The sequence below is a fragment of the Podarcis gaigeae genome (assembly GCF_964106915.1).
Source record: "Podarcis gaigeae genome assembly, chromosome: 2".
NCBI lineage: Eukaryota > Metazoa > Chordata > Lepidosauria > Squamata > Lacertidae > Podarcis > Podarcis gaigeae.
In genome coordinates, this window is record NC_139679.1 from 96,188,395 (window position 1) to 96,211,962 (window position 23,568).

The window sequence follows — 23,568 nt, forward strand, 5'->3', positions numbered from 1 at the left end:
TAAAAGGAAACCTACAAGAGGATCAAAAAAGGAGATTATGCCACATCTGTTTGGGTTTAAGCTACATTGTCTACCGAGTACAAAGTTGTTTCCTTTTGTCTTAGAAAAAAAGGAAAGGAACCCTCCTGCCCAGCTGCTTTTTATCTTAAGTTCCTCACTACTATCAAAGAAGTGTTTTCGGTGGTCATTCCATGTTATTTCAAAAACCTGAGCTAGTTAAGGAAAGAAGCTAGTGAGAAAATATGCCTTATTCATCAAAGCTTTGCCCTCTCCACCTTCACTTGGAATATACAGAGAAAATTTGGGAGAGGGGCTCTGTGAACTCCTAATGGGAATTCTCTTATCTACCGCATGCCGTTATGCCATAAATTAAGGATCCAAATCAAGCAAGCAGTGCTCCCGTGCGAGCCATGTTTCAAAACAGGGTGCTCAGAGAGGCAGCAATAGATAAACTCCATCCTGGGTCTTCATTTATCTTGCACGAGTAATTGCCTGTGTAGTCTTTGGGGAACCGAGCAAAAGGAAGGGCACTTTTCCCCCCACTTGGGGAACAGCTTGTGTGTTGCTCAGCTTCAGCCCTCTGAGAGCCAGTGTGGTGTAGTGGTTAAGAGCAGTAGACTTGTAATCTGGTGAACCGGGTTCGCGTCTCCGCTCCTCCACATGCAGCTGCTGGGTGACCTTGGACCAGTCACACTTCTCTGAAGTCTCTCAGCCCCACTCACCTCACAGAGTGTTTGTTGTGGGAGAGGAAGGGAAAGGAGAATGTTAGCCGCTTTGAGACTCCTTCGGGTAATGATAAAGCGGGATATCAAATCCAAACTCTTCTTCTATGGCTATCCCCCAGTTCATGAGCTTGGGCAGAAGTAGCACACACTTTTCAATGATTATTTCCCCTAGGATTTAAAGCAGAGCTGGGGCACCTTTGGCCCTCCAGGTGTTTCTAAACTACACCTCCCATCAGCCCTAGCAAGCATGGCCAGTGGCCAGGAGTGAAGGTAGGTGTGGTTCAGAAACATCTGAAGGGCCATTTGTTCCCCATAGCTGCTCTGCGGTTATATATCTCTTTTTGGCTTTGTGCGTAAAAGTATACAATGTAGATCTAATTGTCTGTTGTGCTCTGCCTGAAAACACACGCTCTATGGCTGTGAAGGCCTTGCTGTACAATGGTGCTGGTTTCATTATGAAGCTGAATCACACTATCGAGCAAATAGGGTGGCTCTGGCAATCTCTATATGATGGCTTTGCAAGATGGCCCAGGACATCCTCTGAATTAAGCAGTTTGAATCATGCTCCTGCTACCCAGGTAACAAGCACTGTGAGTAGTGGTGGATACTGGCAACTGGAATTGAGAGAAAGAGTAGTAGGATAGGCAAGGGATTGATTGGATATAACTTGCCTCATCTATTCAGCATTTTCATTTTTTTGAGTAGCAGGGTCATTGTTGGTAGTGTATGGAATCTCTTCGCACACCCCCCCCCCCCCGTTTTTTAAAACTGGAAACCATTTTTTGTTTGTGCCACCCAAATTTGAGGGCCTTATCCAGACTGCATCCTCCCGGTGGCCCATGCCTCCTGTGCAAACTGGTTGTTGCTACCTGCTCTATTTTAATTTTTACATAATGCCATTGGCAAGGAGTGTTTGGGAGACTTTTGTGTTATAGAATTTTAAGGTTATCATTGAGAACCCTGGGAAAGTGAGGATAACTTCTAAAAAGAATGGTTCTCCAACATGAGGTCCAACATGTGGCCCTCAAGGCCTTTTTTGGTGGCCGTTGGCAACATTTGATGCCTGTCGTAGTCCTGTGTTGCCAGCCACGGCAGAGCTCAGTGGAGGGAGTAGCCAGCCAACCAGCCAAGTTTCAAGGACTCTTGGCATGGAGGCAGAGTCTATATGCAAGGCTCAGTCCAGTCCTAAGGGCAGGAATATCTCAGTTCATGTAGTCAGACAATCCGGGGGTCAAGAAAGCCGAGGGTCCAAGGTCACATGAAGGAAGAAGCAGCAAGATCTGGCCAGGAATGACAAACGCTCATTCCAGCAACTAACTGAGGCTGGAAACCCTGCTTAAGAAAGCTGGAGCCAGCTGGTTCACATCAGGAGCAAGAAGGCTGATCAGCAGCAGGTGGAGTCACTTTGCCTTCTGCTCCTTCAGGCTGCTGCTCAGCAGGTGAAGCCATCTCCTGGCCCATGACAATCTTCCTCCAGCCTTCATGCTGCTTTCCCAAAGCTGGGTAAGTGAGGTGCTGGGCTTTGGGAAGGAGGCATAAGTACTCTGACAGTGTCCTAGAGTCCTCCTTCCTCCTTTCCAAAGCCTCATTAGTGCTTTCCCAGTTTTGGGAAGGAGGCTGACGAATTCTAGGACCCTGCCAGAGCCCCTCAGCTCCTTCCCAAAGCCCAGCAACTTGCTTACCCAGCTTTCGGAAGGCAGTGCAAGGGCTGAGGGGGGCATCAAAGTTTGGCCTCCCCCCAGCATGGCAAGGCAGAGTGCGTCCCATGGGTTCCATGTCAAAGTACTCATGTGGCCCACTTGGCATGAAAAGTTGGAGCACCCTGTTCAAAAGCGATCACCACCAACTCACCACAGTAAGATACTACATTCTGCAACTTAATCATAGGAATATATGCTATGGCTATACAAATGGTTTCAAAATGGATAAAATATTCATGGAGAAAAAATATAGCTCAGGATAAATATGAGAAATGTGTTAAAACTGAGTGATGCCATAGTATGAATATTAAATATGAATATTTAAAAATAAAAAGTAAGCACCCAAAATACTTTTGTGTGTCCTGGATATGTGCTATGTTTATTCTAATATTTATTTTTTTAAAAAATCAAAATTGCCTCTAAAATGCAAGAAGAATTGGCTCCCCAACCTCTCTGAATCATGTAACATTTGTTCCATTGCAAAGAACACTTTCCTCCCTGAACTTTCTCTTGTCGTAAGTCATTTTTTCCCTGCTTTCTTGGAAACCGCTTAGAAGGAAAGGCAAACTCCAAGTGGTTATCAATGAGCCACTACTTAAACAGTGCAGGGCTATACTCAAATAACCAATTTAGACATTATTGTTGGCAGGCACCCAGTCATCTACTAATAGTACCATGTGTTGGGTTGACTTAATAACTCTTGGTCTGGGTTTTATTGTGGGATGTCTCTAAGTGGGGAAGATAGGCTCCTGGAAACAAGATGATCACATAATTTTGTGTTCTTAAAGCTTGCTCAGATGAAGCTTCCTCCATGGTTGATGATTTTGCTCTGCAATGCATAATAAAAAGTAGAGGAACAAGAGATAGCAGCTATATAGTATATTTTCAGGAAGCTGGGGTTTTAGCAACAACTCCTCTTCTTGCCTTTGTTACCTGTGCCAATCCTGCTAGCTTCCAGTCTGCTTCTCAGTTCAAAAATGTGGGGGAAACACACGTTAAAACATATTAAATGACAGGATAGATACAGTATATAAATGGATTGTGACTAATATTTTGTGTATACTGCTTCCAAAACCAATGCAGAGCAAAGGGGAGCATGTATACAGCCTGAATTAAAAGTATTGGAGCTGAAAATTTTCTGGTTTGAAAAACAGTTTAAGAGCAGTGAAAAAGGATTGAGTAGGGAAGAAGGTAATGTTTGGGAGGATTCTTAGCACTGATAACTCAGCCTTTTGCTACCCCTGGTTCCGCCTTCTGTTAGCTGCTGGGTCCCCTGCTGCAACAGCTCAAATGCACAGCAGCCCCCACGGTGTAATTCAAACCCTCTTAGGACCATTTTACACAATTCTGAGATACATGGTTAGCTGTTTATTTTCTCTCTTGGTCACCATATTTCAGGTGTCAAGTGTGCTCATAACAAAGGTTACTCCCTCGTTGGAAGAAAATGGAAGAAATGGATCTAGCACCACAATCAACCCCAGTGGGCTGGGCATGGACAGTGTCCATAAAACCTTTGTCTGTGAGAAGACTCCCTGGAAAAGACCCTGATGTTGGGAAAGATGGAGGGCACAAGGAGAAGGGGACGACAGAGGACGAGATGGCTGGATAGTGTTCTCGAAGCTACCAGCATGATTTTGACCAAACTGCGGGAGGCAGTGGAAGACAGGAGTGCCTGGCGTGCTCTGGTCCATGGGGTCACGAAGAGTCGGACACGACTAAACGACTAAACAACAACAACAACAACATGATAGATAAGGGTTTTGCAAAGAACACACTTGATCTCAGCTGTGAAATAAGCTTAAGGCAGCCCAGAAAGAAAACATTGTGCCTAATATGACTATGCAAAGGACGAAAACAAATGAAAAAGATCACATATTCAAAATGTGAATCTCATATGTCCTTTTAAACCAAGGTCCAACTGTTGGGTGGTTGTTTTTCATATAGTGTATGACTATATCATTATGATAATATTCAGAACATCCATACACTGAAACCTTTTCCTCTATCCTTTATGCTGAAATGAAATTCTGAAGACAAGCTTTTGGGAGAGACCCCACAGGTCTGTAAGATGATTGAGGTGGAAAAAGAAAACTGCATAGGGATCCCTTTCCAGGTGCCTATTCTCCAAACACTCTCCGTAGGAATCAGTCTGTACAAAGCTATAACTAATGTTCGCTGTGGATCACAAATAGTTGAGCGGTGGATGGGAAAGTAATAGCCAATACCCTGGCTCCACTCGGTTCTTCCAATTCTCCCTCCATAATTTGCAAGATGGATAGGCTTTGGCTGAGGCTTTTGAGGTTTTGGGACAAATGACAACACTCAACGTTGTTCAAGTGGTTTGTAATTCATGTTTGAAACTGGAGGAAGAAAGCCTTTAAGGCATCCTGGTCATAACTGCCAGTTCAGCAAATATTAAGGATTTGTTCACATTTAACTGTTTGGTGCCTAGTACAAGACCTTGGCTTTGCAAACTCTAAATGCAGGCTCTCCTGCTGCTCCTCTGCCACCTTCCTGGCCAGGCAAGCATATCAAATTCCCTAATCAATATGCATGTGACTAATCCTCAGCAACTACTCTCTATCTTTGATACTAAAAAATAAAACAAAAATCCTATTCTGAGTTTGACTGGCCTGAACCCTGTGAAATAGTCCTTATGACCTTTGACAAAAAGCATCCATGTTTCTCAATTGTCATAGCAGTTTGCCAAATTTTGCAATTCATCTGCGGGGAACACATGTTCAACTGATGAGTGTGGGGGACCATCAAATAGAGAAGGACAGAGACAGTAAGATGGAACTGGGGTGAAGCAATGCCCAATTAGCTTTCTGGGAGATCTTCCCCCTGCCTAATAGGACTTTCCATTGCCACACCATTGGTCCTCTCACCTCTATTCAGAAGCCTCTCCATCATTCTGAAACCATATGACATTCTTCCCAGTACACAACTCCTCATCACCCTTATTTTCAAAACTTTCAATGGCCTTCTTGCTTTCTCAAAAAACTCCACCCTTTCTTCCTAGCTGCTCTGTATCCCTTGAACTTCCTTCCATGACAACTGCATGATGCTGCCCCTTCAAACCCCACCATTTCTTCAGAACCTTTCACTTCACCCCTTGGTTTTTATTCCACACTGCAACTCGTATTGAGTATCGACAACTGAAACCATTGCCATTATCTCCATCTTCCTGTCATCTCTCTGCTGGCATCCCCTCCTCGGATGAAGGAGGGACCTGTCATTTTGTTTGTTACTGTGCATACATAACTGTATACATGTATGGTTCCACATGACTATAACAACAGCAACAATGGTACGAGACTAGTAATGGCTGCTCGTTTTGTGGTTCAAAAAATGGTAGAAACCGAAGGACAGTGCCAAATGCTATCAGAGGAAAAGTCTTCCTTTCCTTAGTTTGAATTTTTGCTCTGCCCATGAGGAGGGAAACGGCTACAATATCATCCCATGCTTCAGAAAACATATGGAAGCAAGGATTAAAGCTGTTCCAACCTATTAAATTTATGGAGCCAGAATCCTCTGGGAGATGTCATAAATTCACATCCTTTCTTGAGTGTGAAAGCCTGCAGAGGGACTTTTAGATTCACAGATAGGCGTATGAAAATAAATTTTTGCTGCCATCGCTGTGTTGAAATAGAGAAGAGGAAGATGATCCTATTCACCCACCTCCCCCCCCCCAAAAAAAAAATTAAAGGCTGGGGTTAATTTAAAAAAAAAACTAAACTAAACCGTGTCAAGTTAAAAGGGCCCAATTCTGACACCGTAGCTTTATTTTTGTTGATGACATATAGGCGTATTTGAGAAGATTCAAAATAGGTCAGCAGCGAGGGATTAGGATCTACACCAGTAGATGGATTAAAGGAAACCATCGAAAATATAAAAAGAAAGACTGAAGAAAATTAGTATGTTCAGTTCAAGGCCTCTTCCAACATTACAAGCCACATGTAGCCATGAGTGTTTATGTAAGCATGAGTATTCACAAGTGGTCAACCACAGCATAATTTGAGCCTCGCCTTGCCAGAATTTCTACCAGCTGCCACTGGACACTGTTCCTTTTGAACTACTGTTCTTCTAACCCAGAAAGATTTCCTTTGTGATACATTGGGATAAATAGATAAGTGCAATAAATCACTGTAACACGGAAGCTACGTGGTCTTGTAAATAAAAGGACTGTGAACAAAAGGAAAGGATCCAGTGCCTCATCCTGGAAAATTTTCCGATCCTCACCCTGGGTTTCGCTTGGGTTCCCTGTGGTGACATGTAAGACTTTTCAAATCCTATTGCTATTGCAGACTTTTTATCCGCTATAGGCCTCCTACCACTGTCTGCAACCAGAAGGTGGCAGTATTACATCTAGTATTAATGTACTTACACCACAGGCAAAGGGGAATGAGGAACAGATGTCAACAGAACATTCAGTCTTAATATTGACAAATTATGCATCAACTGCTCAATTAATCAGCCTAGGCGGCATTAGCACTGCAACATTGTCCTTTGGCTGCAGCACATTGTTGTTGTCTTAAGAATGTCTAATAATATTAGTCATGCAGTGTTGAGTTAGCCAAAACTGCAGCACTGGTCAGAGCACAAACTTTACACAGCAAGGGTGAGCTCAGCCCACAAACGTGTTGTTGTTTTTTTACAATACCTGCACAATACACCTTCTAGTGAGAAGATATGGCAAGAGCACCACCTCTTACAGCACACAAGTTACCCTGGACCTGTTAAGGATCCATCTCCTTTCTAGATATTGGTCATACCTGTGTCCAGATAAAATTTGAAGTGTCTTGGGGAAGGCATGTTGCAGGTGGGCAGGGATATGCAATAAAGAAATACTGAGCAATGTAATTTCAGCATTCTTTTGTTTGGGTTAGGTAGCACAACAATTTGCTTAGAGTTTATCCACACTTAACTTTCCTTTGCTCTTTCCAGGCACAGTCCGTGTCTCTATGCCTAAGCACTTCTCTCTCTCTCTCTCTCTCTCTCTCTCCTCACAAAAACCTGCTCTTTAAAGCTCCATCGGAACAAACGTTAATCCACAGAAAACCCAAACTGACGTTTGCTTTAAAGAGCAGTTTTCCACAGGGAAAGCTCAAGGGAAAATGCTTGGACACGGAACGTAAAAGTGCAGACCTCTGCCTGGAAAGACCAGGGTAAAAGGGGAGTGTGGATAAGCCCTAAATTCTAAATTTAAAGCTTTGATAGCGGATGGAGCCAATGCTGCATTGACAAGGCCTACGATAAACACCAAGTCTGTAGCCTCCTGCAGCTAAATTGGAGCTGATTATTTGCTTGTTATACTTGTGTTTCCGGAGCTCTGCACTTTGTCAGACCTCCGTTTTTCTCAATTTGCAACTAGCATCTCATTTTGGATAACATATTCAAATTCTCTGGGAACGCAGTAACCTCCTATAGCCAGAACTGTGCAGATTAGGGGATGTTTGCATAAAATATTCTGTTTTAGTTTCCGTATTATCCCGGTGCACATTTGGGGAATTATAACATGCCAAACTTAGAGGGCCCTGCATGCTGTGTAAACCACCAGCTTCTCAAAACATCCATCTGAACTGCATTAACTTTCTCTTCATGACCTCATTCTGGGTGTCCATGCATTTTATGTCAGTAAGTAGACGAAAAGGGGAAAGAAAGGATCAAATAATTATTCTCCAGGGGATTGTGCAAATGTTTCCCAGCATCAGCAGCTTAACAATAAATTTAGAGCGGATTAATAAATAGCAGCAGCAAGTGAGGTGTGGCATGAATTGATGACATCAGCAGCACATACTGATGATGGGTCACTGCTAACCAGTCAGCTGCCATCTGCCTGCACAATACGGTTGCAGCGCCCCCAGACTCCAATAACACCACTGTGTATTATGTGGGGGCAAGAGGCCCACGCCCCTTTATGGGGTTTACAATCTGCTGTACTTCACCACCAGTCACCGCCAATGTTCCCCACATCAGATGCTTCTGAAAACAGAAAGCTAGTTTAAGAAGAAGAGGCCAGCTTATAGTCTTTACCCTGAAGTGCATAGGTGTTTTTATGTGAGGGAGTAGTCAATCTTGCAATTGCTCATCTTTCCTCAGTCTTTCAAATGGTTTCATTGTTTTATTGGATCTCTTAGGGTTTTTTAAGTGTTTGAACTGAGATCTTCGGATGATGGGGGGTTCACGGCATAAAAATACAAAATAAAAACTCAAAATACGTAATAAAAACAAGAGCAAAACAGACCAATAACCCTCCCCTCCCACAAACACATATAAAAGAATATAGGTTTAGGCTTCTGCTTTAGTTATTTATCTATAAGGTTTCTTACTTGTCTTTCACTGTACAATACAACAATACAAAGTAAGTTAGAGAAAAATGAAATAATTTCTTTTCTCCCTCTCTCATAACACAACACAAGATGCTTATGTTAACATATGAAGCCCTAAACAACTTGCATCCCAACTCCATATAGATCTGACTGAATGCTGGTACTGCTGGTTACTGCTGAGGTCTGAGGTAAGGCTTTCTCAGTGGTGGCCCCCTGCTTAAGGAACTTCCTCCTTTTGGTGGTGCTTCTGACACCATCACTGTGCTCTTTTCATCAGTTAGCAACGGCGCACCTCTTTGCCTAGGCTTTCGAGAGCAGATGAGTTATTTTTTATTGGGTTTTTCCCTCCCCCGCCCTTCTTCAATTTTGGTCTTTTTTTATATCATGGTTTCAAGTTATGTTTTAATGTTTCCAGTATGTTTTATTCAGTACACAACCAGTGCTTAGTTTCTCAGCCTGGAGTTGGAAACCGATTCCAGATCCAAAGATGACCCCTGCTGAGTGCTAGCACCACCCTCTCCACAGAGATGTGAATATGGTTGCAGCCGTACGCAACTTCATCCCACAAATAAGTAGCAAGAGATCCAGTCCCTTCTTGGCATCTGCAGCATCAGCAGGGAGCAGTGGGAGAGGGGTTTTTTTTCTCTCCTTAGCTGAGTAACCTGAGATCAGATGGTCTCATGTCTTTACTATGGATTTTGCTTAATACTAGAAAAACATTGTTTGCTGTGATCTTGCAAGTCATGCTCGGTCAACCATCTTTCATGCTCTAAATACATCAAGTTGCTACACTAAATGAAACCAAACAAATGCATTCAGGAAGATTAACAGGCCACAAAGATGGGGGTCTGTTGTGCTTTCCTTTCCAAAGCATCCCAGAACGGTTTGTTGGAAACAGAAAGTGTACCGCACATGATCACATGTTAATGATTTAAGCCTGGGCTTGGTCAGTTATGTAACCAGTGCATTTTCTTCAGCAATTGTGCTTTCTCCGTTTTCCGAACCCAGATTAAATCTTGGATTTCACTGTGCTGCTGCAGTTCAATTTTCCATTGGTATAATGAGCAAATTCTTCTAAATATGCATGTGTGTGTTTTTTCCTTTCCTTCCACCACGGCATGGGTTTTTAAGGGGAGGCGTTAGAATGAAGACTATTCCTCCAATCATTGTATGTCTTTAATGTGGAATGCCAGGAGCAGCAAGTTCAGTACATGCTGAGCTCCAGTTTAATCACATTAAGAGTCCCGCTTTCCTCCTTAAAATATATGGGAAACTTTCACCAACTTCAAAAGAACTACTCTAGAGTAAATTAATTCAGGAATATGCTGCGCATGCCGCAACTAACTGCTGGAGCAGATACAGGAGAGAAAATCTTCTTGACCCTCTCTTAAATTGTAACTCATTGGATGCCTTGGAAAACAGCATTAGCTATTAACCTCGGTTTCTTGTCTGGGAAATCAGGACATTTACATATTATCAGCTTTTCAAGCAATGAACACACACAGTTGCTCATTTGTTCCATAAAATTCGTTCACCTTCAACTGGTCATGAGTCCAGTCCTCTAGAATTACAGCTCTTTTGCTCTGTCTGGATTGAACTGGGGTCTTGAACTGGGGCAAATAATTCACTTTGCCACTGAATGTATTTTTGATTTTCCTGAAGGAGCGTCTTCACCCCCATCGTTCTGCCCGGACGCTGAGGTCCAGCTACAAGGGCCTTCTGGCGGTTCCCTCATTGCGAGAAGCAAAGCTACAGGGAACTAGGCAGAGGGCCTTTTCGGTAGTGGCGCCCACCCTATGGAACGCCCTCCCATCAGATGTCAAAACGATAAACAACTACTTGACATTCAGAAGACATCTTAAGGGAAGTTCAGGGAAGTTTTTAATGTATGATATTTTAGTGTTTTCTGGTTTCTATGGAAGCCGCCCAGAGTGGCTGGGGAAACCCAGCCAGATGGGCGGGGTACAAATGTAATAATAATAATAATAATAATAATTATTATTATTATTATTATTATTATTATTATTATTATTATTATTATTATTTTATGGTCGGCATAGGAGTGTTAGTCTAACCATCTTATACAAATTGCATACATATCTCCTAGGTCTCGTGCAGCCAGCTTTCTGTCTGTGGATGTTTCGCACAGCTCTAAATCTTAAATGAGGTATTTTTTTAGAAGAGATACATTATTTACGGTACATACAGTGCTGTTGCCCACCATCCAATCTCTGAGCCATGAGAGATTCCAGGGGGTTCCAGGCATGTTATCCAGGGTTCGTGTTTCCTTTTGGGAATGAGGCACAGCGGAGATTGTGGTGTCTTTATGACATATGGCTTATTTATACATATATACAACCTGAGCCTAAGATGGAGGAGTTCACAGCATTAACACTCAAAAGGGTCTTGTTAAGGGAGATGGTCCCACCCATTTGCCATCTTTCACTGAGCCCATTAATTCCCCCTCACCCAGGCTATCACCTCTGCAGGAGGCTAGTCAGGCTATTCCAAGAATTAGAAGCCTTGATTAAATTCTAACACTTGTTGGATCCAGGGACTAGAGGGGTCTGGCGCACAGCTTAACAGTCCAAACTCATACCAATACTTTGTGTATTTCTCAGATTGCTTGAACGCTGCAAAGCCAATGTCTGTTGTTTGAAACAGCATCCCGCTTTGCAATCGTAGGAAGCCCTCCTTGACTTTTTGGGCTTCCTACGATTTTTATTACTACTAATACTATTGTTATTATTATGGACAAGGCCCACCGTCCAGTCTAGTCACCTCGCCTCCCTTCCGTCCCTCCTTCCTTCCTGAGCCAGCTTGCTGCCCTTGAAACAAAACAGCTAACAACATATGACTGCCCCGATTAAAAATTGGAAGGAAGCGGGGCGGGGGAAGAGAAGTCAAATGTGTGCAAGAGCCCAAATGGAAGCAGCACACAAGTTATGAAACACTTTGAGAAGTGTCACTTTACAACAGAACATGTGAGGTCTGTGGAGGTGGTGACATTCACACTCCCCCACCCCACCGGCCACCTCAGGCAGAATTCCAGCCGGAGGATTCTGAGACAAAGCAACCACAGGAAAGAAAACTACAGTTCCAGATCTGCTGGAACCGCTGGCATTTCTGTGAGATTTCCACATGCCGTTTCCCTACCTTTTTTTGAAGGTGGAATTTTAATTTTGAAACACACACACACACACACACACTTTATATAATGTCCTCTCACAGAACATTATTCTGGTGAACAGCAACATGAAAGACCTTTAGAAGCAGAACAGAGCAATCGTTAAAATGTCTGGCTACTCAAAAATATTTCATACAACTCCATAGGCATTGGGATACTTCTGCAAAGGCTGTATACATCTTCCATCACAGGGCGAAGTATCTAATTGTTTTGTGTTATGAAGAGTTCTGCCTTTGATTCCTATAGTGCAGGTTGCACATTTTCTCATTCAGGAGTGCACTGCTTCATGCAGGCAGTGTATTCAAAATGTCTGGTCTGCTTATTGTTTGCAATGAAGTATTATAGATAGGGCACCCAAGAACTTACGACATTGCTTTAAAGTGTGCATTAAATTCATTAAAACAAATTGCAGTCAAGATAATGGGGGCAGTGCTTTGTTTCTGGGGTTAGTCAAGGCTACACAGTACCGGCATTTTTTTTTTTCTAGAAGAAAAGCACTGGGACAGAGTCCTAAAAGTATCTCCTTCGGTAGTCAAAGGGCAAGGTAAAAAGATCTTGAGATATCTCCTACCTCGATTACCTATTGGACAACCCAAACCATTTGAATTTCTCGCAGCATCAGTTATGCAGACGTTTGCATTTCTTGGACAAGTAGTTTAAAGAATGGACTCATTAACAAGACTATGATTTAAAACAGGCTTCTGCAACCTCGGCCCTCCAGATGTTTTGAGACAACAATTCCCAGGGATCATGAGATTTACCTTACCTAAGAAACCAGAGGCCTTCCTTCTGGGCATGGTGGACCGGAGAGTGTTTAAGAAGGACAGAACTTTTTTTATGTATGCTACTACAGCAGCAAGGATTCTGATTGCAAAATATTGGAAGACACAAGATTTACCCACACTGGAGGAATGGCACACGCAGTTGATGGACTATATGGAACTGGCCGAAATGACTGGCAGAATCCGAGACTTGGGAGAAGAAACATTCGAGGAGGATTGGAGAAAATTTAAAGACTATTTGGAAAAACATTATAAGTTGTATGAATGTTAAAAAACGCACCTTTTAGGAAATTCTAGCTTCAGTAATGTTAAATTAAAGAAATGGAAATTAAGGTACAAGGAGTCAGAGATAGAATAATGAAACAACTTTATTGTGTTAAAATGAAAATGTACATGATTTGGGTTATAATACATTTGAAATTGGGTAACATGATAAAAAGGAAGATACAATAAGTATTGAAATAAGTTAACAAATTGCAGACGTTATGCATTACAGAGAATGCAGGGTTGGGAGGACGTGGGGAAGTCCAACAGATTTGGAAAAAAGAGTAAGAAAAATTTGTAACCTTTCTTTTTTACTTTTATAATACGTTCTTTATTCTTTTTTCTGTATTTTATAAAACTAATAAAAAATATTATTAAAAAAAAAATATAGCCAGGGAGTCTTTACACTGCTCTGTGTGACATGCCACAAAGCCCACCTTTGGTAATACAGTATGTGTAGATTAGGATCCCAAAATTAGACTACTGATGAAGGGAAGATTGTGTCAAAAAAAGAAGTCTCACACTGAATAGGAATTAAGGAAAAGATCTCCCTCAAGTTATCTGGAGATTATATTTATAGGCCTATTAGAACCTGCCACTGCAATGAGTGCGATAAGACAATTCTGCTTCCAAGGTTCATAACATGAGGCAATTCCCATGAGCTGCCTCCACTGAATTGAAATTGGTAATCTGTTAATTGGCAACCTAAAATATCACCAGCTATCTCACTGATAAAAAAGCAAACTACTTCACACTTTGGGTATTCCAGTACTGAAGGCCAAATAACAACAAAGCATTCCCTTTTTCCAAGCATGTGGGGGAACCTCATATCAGCAGGTCACAGATCTGAAGCTCCCTTCAAGTGTGAAAAAGAGGAAGATAAGAAATTATTTGTGTGGGCCTCTCATGGACAGAGCAGATGCGATGCAAGTAAAGGATCTGCAATCAGATTTGGATTGGAACAGTAAATCTGAGTTTCCTCCCAGGGTGCATTTCTGATCCAAATTTGCCCCTCCTTTGCTAAAGCTGCTATTAGTCCCAGTGGAAACAGCCATAATACAGTAGGCAGGGAATCTCAAGTTTCCTTCCCGGCTGATATTAAACAGGCTCCCTTCCTGTGGAACCAATGACTTCCCTGTTGCAGTGGGCATTTTGAAATAGATTTCTGCTTCTATTATGAGTTTTAATTGCTCTGCCCTTTTAAGTTGCTGACAACACCTAGAATGATGTTATATCGGGCAGGGCCAGCCCAATACATTTTGGCACCGCAAAATGGTGCTCCCCACCCCAGCCCCGCCTGGGAAGATGGGATAAGTGAAGATCAACATCAGGAACAAGCAGGGGATACAGAACAAGGGTTGGAGAAGACCAGCAAGGCCTCCTATTCTCCAAGACACTGCAGAGACGGCATGGGGAGGTGGGAGGCTGCCCAAGGAGTGTGCTGCAGCTTTTGCTACCACTATGGCAGTGGCAGTAGGTGATGCATTCCTTGGAGGCCAGACCTGCTGCCCCTGTGGACCCTGCCGCCTGAGGAGGTCAACTCACCTTGCCTCATAGGTGGGCCGGCCCTGATGTTGGGGCACTGCAGGAACTGTTGCCAGCCTCATGCCCTTGGGTGAAGGGTGGACTTCAAATCTATTAAATGAAGTAAATGAAAGTAAAATGGCAGGTGGCTTGCCCATGATGGCACAGCTGCTGTCTACCACTGCCTGCCTGCACCAGTTAGTCTGCCAGGAAGCAACTGGCAGATATTGGGGGCTGCAGAGGCATCATGAGCCCACCAGGTTGCATTTGGTTTCAGCCAAGCCTTTCACATCACCTTCCATGTAATCTTTTTAAATGAAGATGCCAGTATTGAATATGGGACCTTCCACATGAAGCATGCGCTCTGTGGCTTCTTCCCCAGTCATCTGAAAAATATATGATACATCTCCTCAGATGTTTTTTATTCTGGCTGCAGCTTCTTGTTCTTCATCAAACACAAATATGCAGATTTGAATATATTGGGTGGGGGATGTACAGGATGTCAGAGGTTAGGGCCGGCCTCCCAGACCCCAATTCATGCAGAAGCTCTGGCTACAGTCCATTGGATCCTGCCCTCGATATATATTCTACATGTATTCATCATAAAGAAGCCTAGTGACATCCAGCCTATGGCTTCTTTGACTGTGTGCAGAGCAATATATTACTATTAAAGCACACTTTAAGGCATGCATGCCTTTAAAAGTGTAGTTGAACTCACAGTGGGATCCTTAGGCATTATTAACTTGAAGGTTTAAGAGACCTAAAAGCTACACTACATATGGAAAGTCACATTAATATGTCTCCTTATACGCTGTAACTTTATATTGTTTTATTATAGAAATGGCTATAAAAACAGATTTGTCTGGAATTATTGATTATTTTGTTCTGTGTCTGGTGGAGCACGGATTCTTACCATGCGCCCTTAAATGAAGCTTCAGGCTACGAATGAAAATATGTACATGCAATTATACTGTAAAAAGATACTACAGTGTCATATGGGCATGTTATTGGTGCAATATAATAGCAGGCCGAAAGCAGCCAGCAGGGAATAAAACTTGCTGAGTTGGAAAAAAATGTATTATGTTAGGGAGGAAAGGGGTAAAGAAAAGGGGAGGGGGCCTCGACAGCTATACTGTAAAGCCCGTTCTGCCACTTAGCAGGGTTTATGAATTGTATTCTGGAGCTCTGCAAATGGCAGGCTTTTAAGTTGACAGAAAGACTAAGCATTTCTTAAAATTAAAAAACGACTTCCTTTGCTGCAGTTCAGTAACTTTTTTTCTTAGTTAGTTAGTTTTGTTTTGTTTTTAATAATGCATTGCATACAACTAATATCTTTTGGGGGGGTTGGGGTATCTGACTTTTAGAAGACATCTGAAGGCAGCCCTGTTTCAGGAAGCTTTTAATGTTTGAAGTTTTATTATGTTTTTAATGTTCTGTTGAAAGCCAACTAGAGTGGCTGCGGAAACCCAGCCAGATGGGCAGGGTAGAAATAAGTTGTTGTTGTTGTTGTTGTTGTTGTTGTTGTTGTTGTTGTTGTTGTTGTAGTAGTAGTAGTATAAGGCCAGCCCTATCATGAGGCAAAGTAAGGTAAGCACCTCAGGCAGCAGTTGGGAGGAGGCGGCACCAGAGACAGCCCTTTCTCTTGTGTCCCTGGCCATACCATTCTGTTGGAAGACAGACCTGCGAGTGCCACACAGTCCGTTCTGTACCCTCACTGATTACCAGCTTCCCAGAGGGTGAAACAATTTCCACTGACAGCATTGGTATAAGAGTCAACTGCCAACCCCATCAGCTTCTGATGCCCTTTACCTCAGGCAGCAAAATGTCTTGGGCCAGCTCTGCGTACATAGTCATGGTGAAGGATGGATGGCAAGATCAGCTTCATCTGTCCTGAACTGGGCTGCCTCCTATTCTTTTGTTTGCCCACTTCTTCAAGTCACGAGAAGTTCCAGGGATGCAGTGCTTCCCCAGATTTGGTGTCCTTTAGAAGGAGGTCCCTGGAGCCTTCAGGCATTTTGAAGTGTTTGCAGATATTTACACATATACAGGGTGAATGTGGGTGGGGGCGCCGTTTAAAAACCCCAGCAGACTGACAAGTCCAGTGCTTCCACATTAGACAAGAAGCACCCCAAGCAGTGAAAGCTGTTCCTTTAGGGCAGCTGGGCCAATATCTTACCCATCTCAATCTGTCCTGAGCCAGACCTTACCTGCCTGCAGTTTTACTTACAACCAGTCAGTACTTTACTTAGAATCCTGTCACTGACTCTGCCTTTCCACCTACTGTTGGCCTCCCTTCCCTTCCCAGTGGGCACCACTGTAAGATACTTACAGAGCTCCTCTGTCTTTCCCTGCCTATCCCAAACTGCAGTCTTTCTCTTGTTTTATTTACATAGATGCCTGATTTACAACATCCTCAGTTTAGTGGGGCAGGAGGAGATCCTTTTGTCTCTGTCCAGGTATTTCCTAGCCTCTGAGAAGGCCAGCTATTGAATCTCCTGATCTCCTGAACTTCAAGCAACTATCTCATTTCTGCAACAGAAATATCAAAGAAATCTAGACAAACTGGATGCATGATTGCATAGCATCCCATTAACAATAAGGTGATGTGGACAAACATAAATTTGATAATCAATACTTGCGTAACCCTGGTCCTTTGGCAAATTCACAATATAATCTAAGCAATGATCTCATCTTAGATGCATCTAACTGATCTTTCTAAGTCAGCTAGCCATCTAATGATACCATCTGTGTTGTGGATCTATATAAATTAAATTTCATTAACAGAAACAAAAGGAATGAATTTAATAATGCATACATTGTCGAAGAAAGCTTTGTCTATTATAAAACCTTTGGCAGGGACAATGGTGGAAACAATAATTAGCAAGTTAGCATGGCCCATTTAATAATCTTCTGCACTGTCTAAAAACAAGGAAAAGTGGCTGTGGGTAAATAATTGTAACAAGAAACATCTGCCTTTTATGTTTCATTTTGACGTCAGTGTGCCTTTATTAGCTTCCCAAGACAATTCAACATTTTATGAAGGAACCTGAATAAAATTTAGTATTGAATAGATTTTGCAGGAGCAGGAATAAGAGTCCAGCAGTGATCAAAAGAGGGGTTTTTTTTTCATTTCAATATGGCTATCATAATAGATATATAAATTCTAGAGACCTTTTTGCCAAGAGGTCGTTTTGCCAAGAGGCCGTTTGCATGACTCTTGAAAGAGTAAAAGGACAAGAAAGGTGCCCAAGCATTATTCTCTCTTCTCGCAGTTTCAGTGTTGTTGATGCCTTTGCTGAGCCAGTTACAGATGTTATGGGTTAAGCCTTACATTGTGCCATTGTTTTGTGAGAGGAAGAAGACAGGGAAGACTAAGGAGGGGAAATGGGTTTTATTCATAAGCTGGAGGGTCACACAGACATTGTGTACATCTGACCGCTGGGATAGAGATGTAATCTTGCAAGGCGTTATTGGGGGGGGGGGGGATGCAGAAGAAAAATAACCTTTCCAAGTTACAGCTCAACTCTACAGAAGAGAAAAAAGCATTTCTTCCTGACAGCTCCTTCTCATCAAGTCTCCTGTGCCATCTTGGGTAATCCTTTTTGTGAACAGACCAGCCTTGCCCAACCACTTGACCAGAGGAACTTCTCTGTTCCGCCTGTGCTAAGACCACAGAATGTAAGAGCTCTGTTGAATCAGTCTCACAGAGTCCACTGACAACATATCTACCTGCTTAATTACAACTGTACAGTGGTACCTCTGGTTATGAACTTAATTTATTCCAGAGGTCCATTCTTAACCTGAGGTATCACTTTAGCTAATAGGGCCTCCCGCTGTGGCCATGCCGCTACTGCATGATTTCTGTTCTCATCCTGAAGTAAAGTTCTTAACCCGAGGTACTACTTCTGGGTTAGCAGAGTCTGTAACCCGAAGTGTTTGTAACCCGAGGTACCACTGTATTAGGGAGTAAGTTCTACTTGGTTCCACTGGGCTTCCTCCCAGGGAAGTGTATGTCAAGTGTCCTGTTTTCCCCTGTGACCAATCACATGCTTCTTGCAAGCCCATGAAGGGAATAGCTCTAACAGTCCACCAACCTGTACCACCAAGTACAATGAAGATGCTCCACACCACAGGATTTAAGCCTCTGTGAAAAACAGTTTATGCTGACCTTTGACCCAAAATGTTACCCCAGTCATATGGTAATTGTCTAACATGCCTCGTCTTTTGCTTCTCTTGTACATTGTTCTAACCACAAAGAGCTTCTCCATACCAGCAGAACATTTCCAGATCATGTGTCCTGTCATTCATGAAAACAGCTTGCACTGATGTAGATAGTCAGTTTACATGATGGGAACAACATGCAAGCAAAACACTTGCAAATGTTACAAGTGTTCCATGAAGAATAATCAAAGAGAAGCATCTCTGGTGGTTTCAATGACAGGAAGGAAAGAGATGGAGAGGAAGGATTGGGACTCTTTAAAAATAAAATGAAAAGTGCGTAAGCTACAGTTTTAAAGAAGTTGATGGCATTCTACTTCGGCTGTCCATCCACTTAGGGTGTGCATGCATTACAACTTACTCCACATGCAGTAAACTTCCATTACTAGTTTTTGAAGCCGTGTACATGTTAGTCCTGATCCCTATCAATCCTGTAGTTTCTTAAGAAATTCTGGTAGTCAGTGGCCTAGTGTCAGGGGGCTCAGAGGGGTGGTGACCCTAAGCATAAAATTCTGAGAGGGACACAACCAGATGCCCCCAACCAGGCTCCCTCGTCGAGGCCACGTGGCAGAGCTCCTGCTGCCTCCTGGAGCCTCAAGGAGGCAAGCTGCACATGGACCAGGCCTTTGGGGTTGAGGCAGTGCCTCCTTCTCCTCATGGCCGGTGAAGGAATGTCCAAACACCCCACCTCTGGGCAGGTCAAACCAGGAGGTGGCAGAGCCGCCAAGCCAAGAAGGTGTGCAGTCATTGCCACCAGCTACAGCAGCACGGGCAGTCATGTACCTCATGGAATTTATCCCAGCTGCACTGCCCACCAAGGGGACACACACTTGCCCATCACTGGCACTGGCAACCCATGCTATGCCACTGCTGGTGTTTGATGCATTTTTTTGCAAACCAGCTTCATTCTGTCTAGAAAACATAAGCTTCATTCACTTCATATTTAAGACCAGTGTGTGTTTGAGACCACCGTTGCAAATGAGTGCAGGTGGTTAGATCACAGCTTCATGAATAGGAGTTCTCATCATGAATATCCTCTGGGCTGGCCTACCAACAGAGGATAAAATCCACTTGGCCTTTCCCATACTTCCAACAACTGTCATTAGTAGAATTGTGCATTGTGGAGACCATTAAAAGGGGTAAAATACTATTTCACCCATGACTTTAATGAGGTGTGTTAATGTTAATGATGCTGTACATTTGTTCATATTTGTCTAAATGTACTTCTGTATATCTTCTGAAAATGTTTGTCCTGCCATTCCTCTGCGGTTTTGAACACACAGTAGTTTGCTTTTTTATCCCCTCCTTTATGCAGTATAACTTGCTAAAGCTGAGGCAGCAATTTATTTGGTTTTCCCCAATTTCATTTTTCAAAGAGAGGAATCTAGGAGGATTAATGAGATCACAATCCCATCGTCATTCTCCCAAAGTAGGTAATCCATGTGGGCAACCAAGGCAAATTCTGTCTCGAAACTGGGCCACAACCCAGGTTGAAATGGATCAAGAAATTCAAAGAGTGTCTATAGCTGAACCATCTTCCTCTCAGTCATCTTGCCCAAGAAAAGTATATAGGTGATCTGGAGGTATTTGGCATAAACCTCTGGGCCCAGGGCATTCCCATCCCCCACGATGGCCTCCCCACTGACCTTCTTCAAGCTGGTGGGGACCCAGCCCATCCTGCAATGAAGTGTTCACAGAATCCTGAACCCACCCAGCATTTGTGTCATCATCCCCTCTCTATCGTCACAACCACGTGTGCAGTAGGTTTGTCCAAGAGCCAGAGGTAGCATGTTCAAGGTCATTTTGTGAGCTTCTTGTTTGAGTAGGAATTTTAAACTATATCTTTCCAGTCTACACTCCACTCTTTACTGTCTTTCTTTTAAGCAAGGCAGCCATTGTCCAAGCAAAGATCAACTCACATGCTATTCCCTACCCCCTCCCCACAAAATTCAAAATCCCTGTTCTTTAGGGTAGCAGCTTGGAAACAACAATCTACCCTAGACTGGAGCCAAATCTAGTACTCTTATTTCACATTAGGGATTTTGGTTATATTTGCTTTGTAAGTATTCTGAGCGCCAAAGTGAAGTTTAATTCTCCAACCTGCAAATAACCTGCAGCTTGAAAATTAGCTGTGTCAGAGCAACACACGCTCATGTTGTCTTGCCCATTTATGATATAACTCGGTGTGTGTCACTCCAGGTCAAGAGTCTATATTTAGTATCTGGGCAGCCAAACAGCAAGCTAACTTTTCATCCCCCCGATCCAATTTCCATGTTATTGACTAGGGACATGTCTGTCAAAACACACCTCGTGAACATCCCTGAAATGTGTCCTCTCTCTTTAAGTATCCAAGTAGTAGCTATATTAGATATTCTGCATGACAAACTTAAGTAAATCCAGCAGTGTGTTGAAATAAATGGCTGTCTGGCTTTCTCCCCCTCCGCTCAGTGGGAACTTTCTAGGTTCACACACACATCTTTTTTGGCCTCCCAACATCAAGGCATCCCTTCCCACCCCCACCTTGGAGTTTTATCATACTGCTGGGAAAGAGAAAGATACTTGCTTACCAAATGGCTGGCCGGTGACTCATGTGCTTGTTTGAAATCCACTGAGCATATGAATCTCCCTTATCTCGCCCTGTGTGTTTTGTATCCCCTCTAATGAAAACACTTAACCACTGCCTTTTTGCTGACCTCCCTCTGCACAGATTTCGGTGGGCCGTTTTCAGAAGACCGTGTGCGCTGGTCTTAACTGTGAAATCAAAGGGAAAACAAGAAGTTAAATTTACAGCAGGAGTATTTGGTCTTTCCTAAACAAATATTCTCCATTCCACATTAAGAATGGACCAACACGTCCTCCTCTTTAACAGCCTTCTCCCCCGGGCCCATTTATCAGTTGCAAGGACAGCAAATCTATTTATTTTATGATACAATGGAGGGCAAATGTGAGGCTACAGGGATGCTTTGCCATGGTCTTTGGGGCATGGAAAACATTACTCAGTTGTTCACAGGGTCTTCCTACAGAGCTCATTAGCAATTTAATCCAACAAGGATTTAGGAGTCTGAATTAAGGTCACATTGTGACCTTAGAAATTTAAAAAACATTATGCTGGGTCAAAGTATTTCTGCCCAGCAATTTTTGAAGGTAGTGGTGGGGGTAAAAATTCACAGGGGAAATTCAACAGGTGAAGCTTTCTCTTGCAAAGATAGAAATTTTTAGCTGCTGAACCTCTGATTGGCACAGCTGTTAAGCTGGCAAGAGACCGCCATACAAATTGGCAAGCCTAATAAGGGGTTGGTTTCTTACTCAGCTTTCCAAATATCATTTGTTAATGAGGATGTATCCTACTTTTCATCATAATTTTTTAGCAAGCCCCACCCCGTGCTTCTGAACTTACATTTCTTCTGAAGTCCTGTCAGATCTTCTAAGTGACAAAAAATTTCTCAGCGCCAAGAAGCCAGAGTTTCCAAGTGCCGTGCTTGGTAGTTATTTTGCTGCTTCCCCCAGACCTGGAAGGCCAGGGGTGGAGGGAGAACAAGGATAAAAGGCATCCATAAACTTTTGGCAAAGTTCAAAGGAAGCAAAATATCATTCGGCTTGGAAAATGCAGGAAAAGCTCACTTCTTGGCTCCCTCACAATGCAGAATTGCAGAAGTCTTGTGCTCTGTAACCGCAGACACCTATTGCAGTTTTAAAGAGTAATCATGTAGCAAGACATGTCTCCTGCAGGTTTTTCAAGACTAGTCAGTTTTTCCGTGGCCAGATTTCCATAAGCTATCTGTCTAGTGTGGGACTATCAGCTCTCTTCTCCAGTTAGCCATAAGGAATGCAAGGAACTCATTCCGCCTGACCACAGTTCATAAAATGACCTCACAAAGTTAAAACAGACTAATAACAGAATGGAGTCATTTGATCTTGGGTTACAATGTGCTGCAACCACAAAGTATTTTGATTTATTTCATTTTTTCATGTATACATCGGATGTGCATTTTGGCCAAGGGAGGGAGGGGGGATGGTGGGACAGATTTGGGTTCCAAAGAGACAGATTGCCAATCTTGCTGATTTATGGTGGCTTCAAATCCTAAGGTATCCAAATTGTGGCACACCTTCCCCATAGGAGCCATACAAGGTGAAGGAGATGAGGGAAATCCTCTGTCGGAAAATCCAGTAGGTTTGTTGATATATTACCTTTCATCCATGATGGCAACATATATAATGATCCCAGGATAGCTTCCATCTAGGCATTGACTGGACTCCGACCTGTTAGTTTCAGCAAGTTGCTATCACTCTATATGAAGTGGGCAGACACATGAATAACTTGCGTGGCTGCCCCCTCTGTGTCCTGCTTTACCCCACAGTCCATGTCCATTTTGGTGCTGATGTTTCATCTCCTAAATGCCCTCTCTGGGGAGGCTTGCCTTTTCAGCACCAGGTGAAAACCTTTTTGTTTACCCTGTTAGATGTTGTTTTATTGGATGTGTGATTCCCTTTGGTTCTTTGTTCTGGTTTTCTTTCATCTTCATTATTCATTGCTGTGGTTCAGTTCTTCTGCTTTGTTATTTTATCAATTTATTTGAATAATGGTGTGCGGCTCTTAGAACTCTCCCCCCCCCCCCCATAAAATGCACAAATAAGTGAAGGCACAGAATCCCAAAAAGGGAGTTTTGGACAATGTATACCTTGGCATCCAGCTCTATCCAGGATCTAATTAAGACTGAGGCTGAAGATGAGTGTGGGTATCATTCTACAGAGTCAATGCCAAGCACTTTGATGAGCTGTTGATATGTTTTCTGAAAGCGTTTACTCCACTTTAACAAACCTAGCTCATGAGAAGGA

General features: G+C 42.9%; 1 long non-coding RNA gene across 1 annotated transcript; it reads right to left on the reverse strand.

Moving 5' to 3' along the window:
* Positions 1–2,790: 2,790 nt before the first annotated feature.
* Positions 2,791–22,493, reverse strand: LOC310838251. Its single transcript, XR_014560852.1, has 3 exons — positions 22,130–22,493; positions 21,300–21,483; positions 2,791–3,254 (listed from the first exon to the last, which is right to left on the reverse strand). It is a non-coding gene; the product is annotated as an uncharacterized lncRNA (long non-coding RNA).
* Between the last annotated feature and the right edge of the window lie 1,075 nt (positions 22,494–23,568).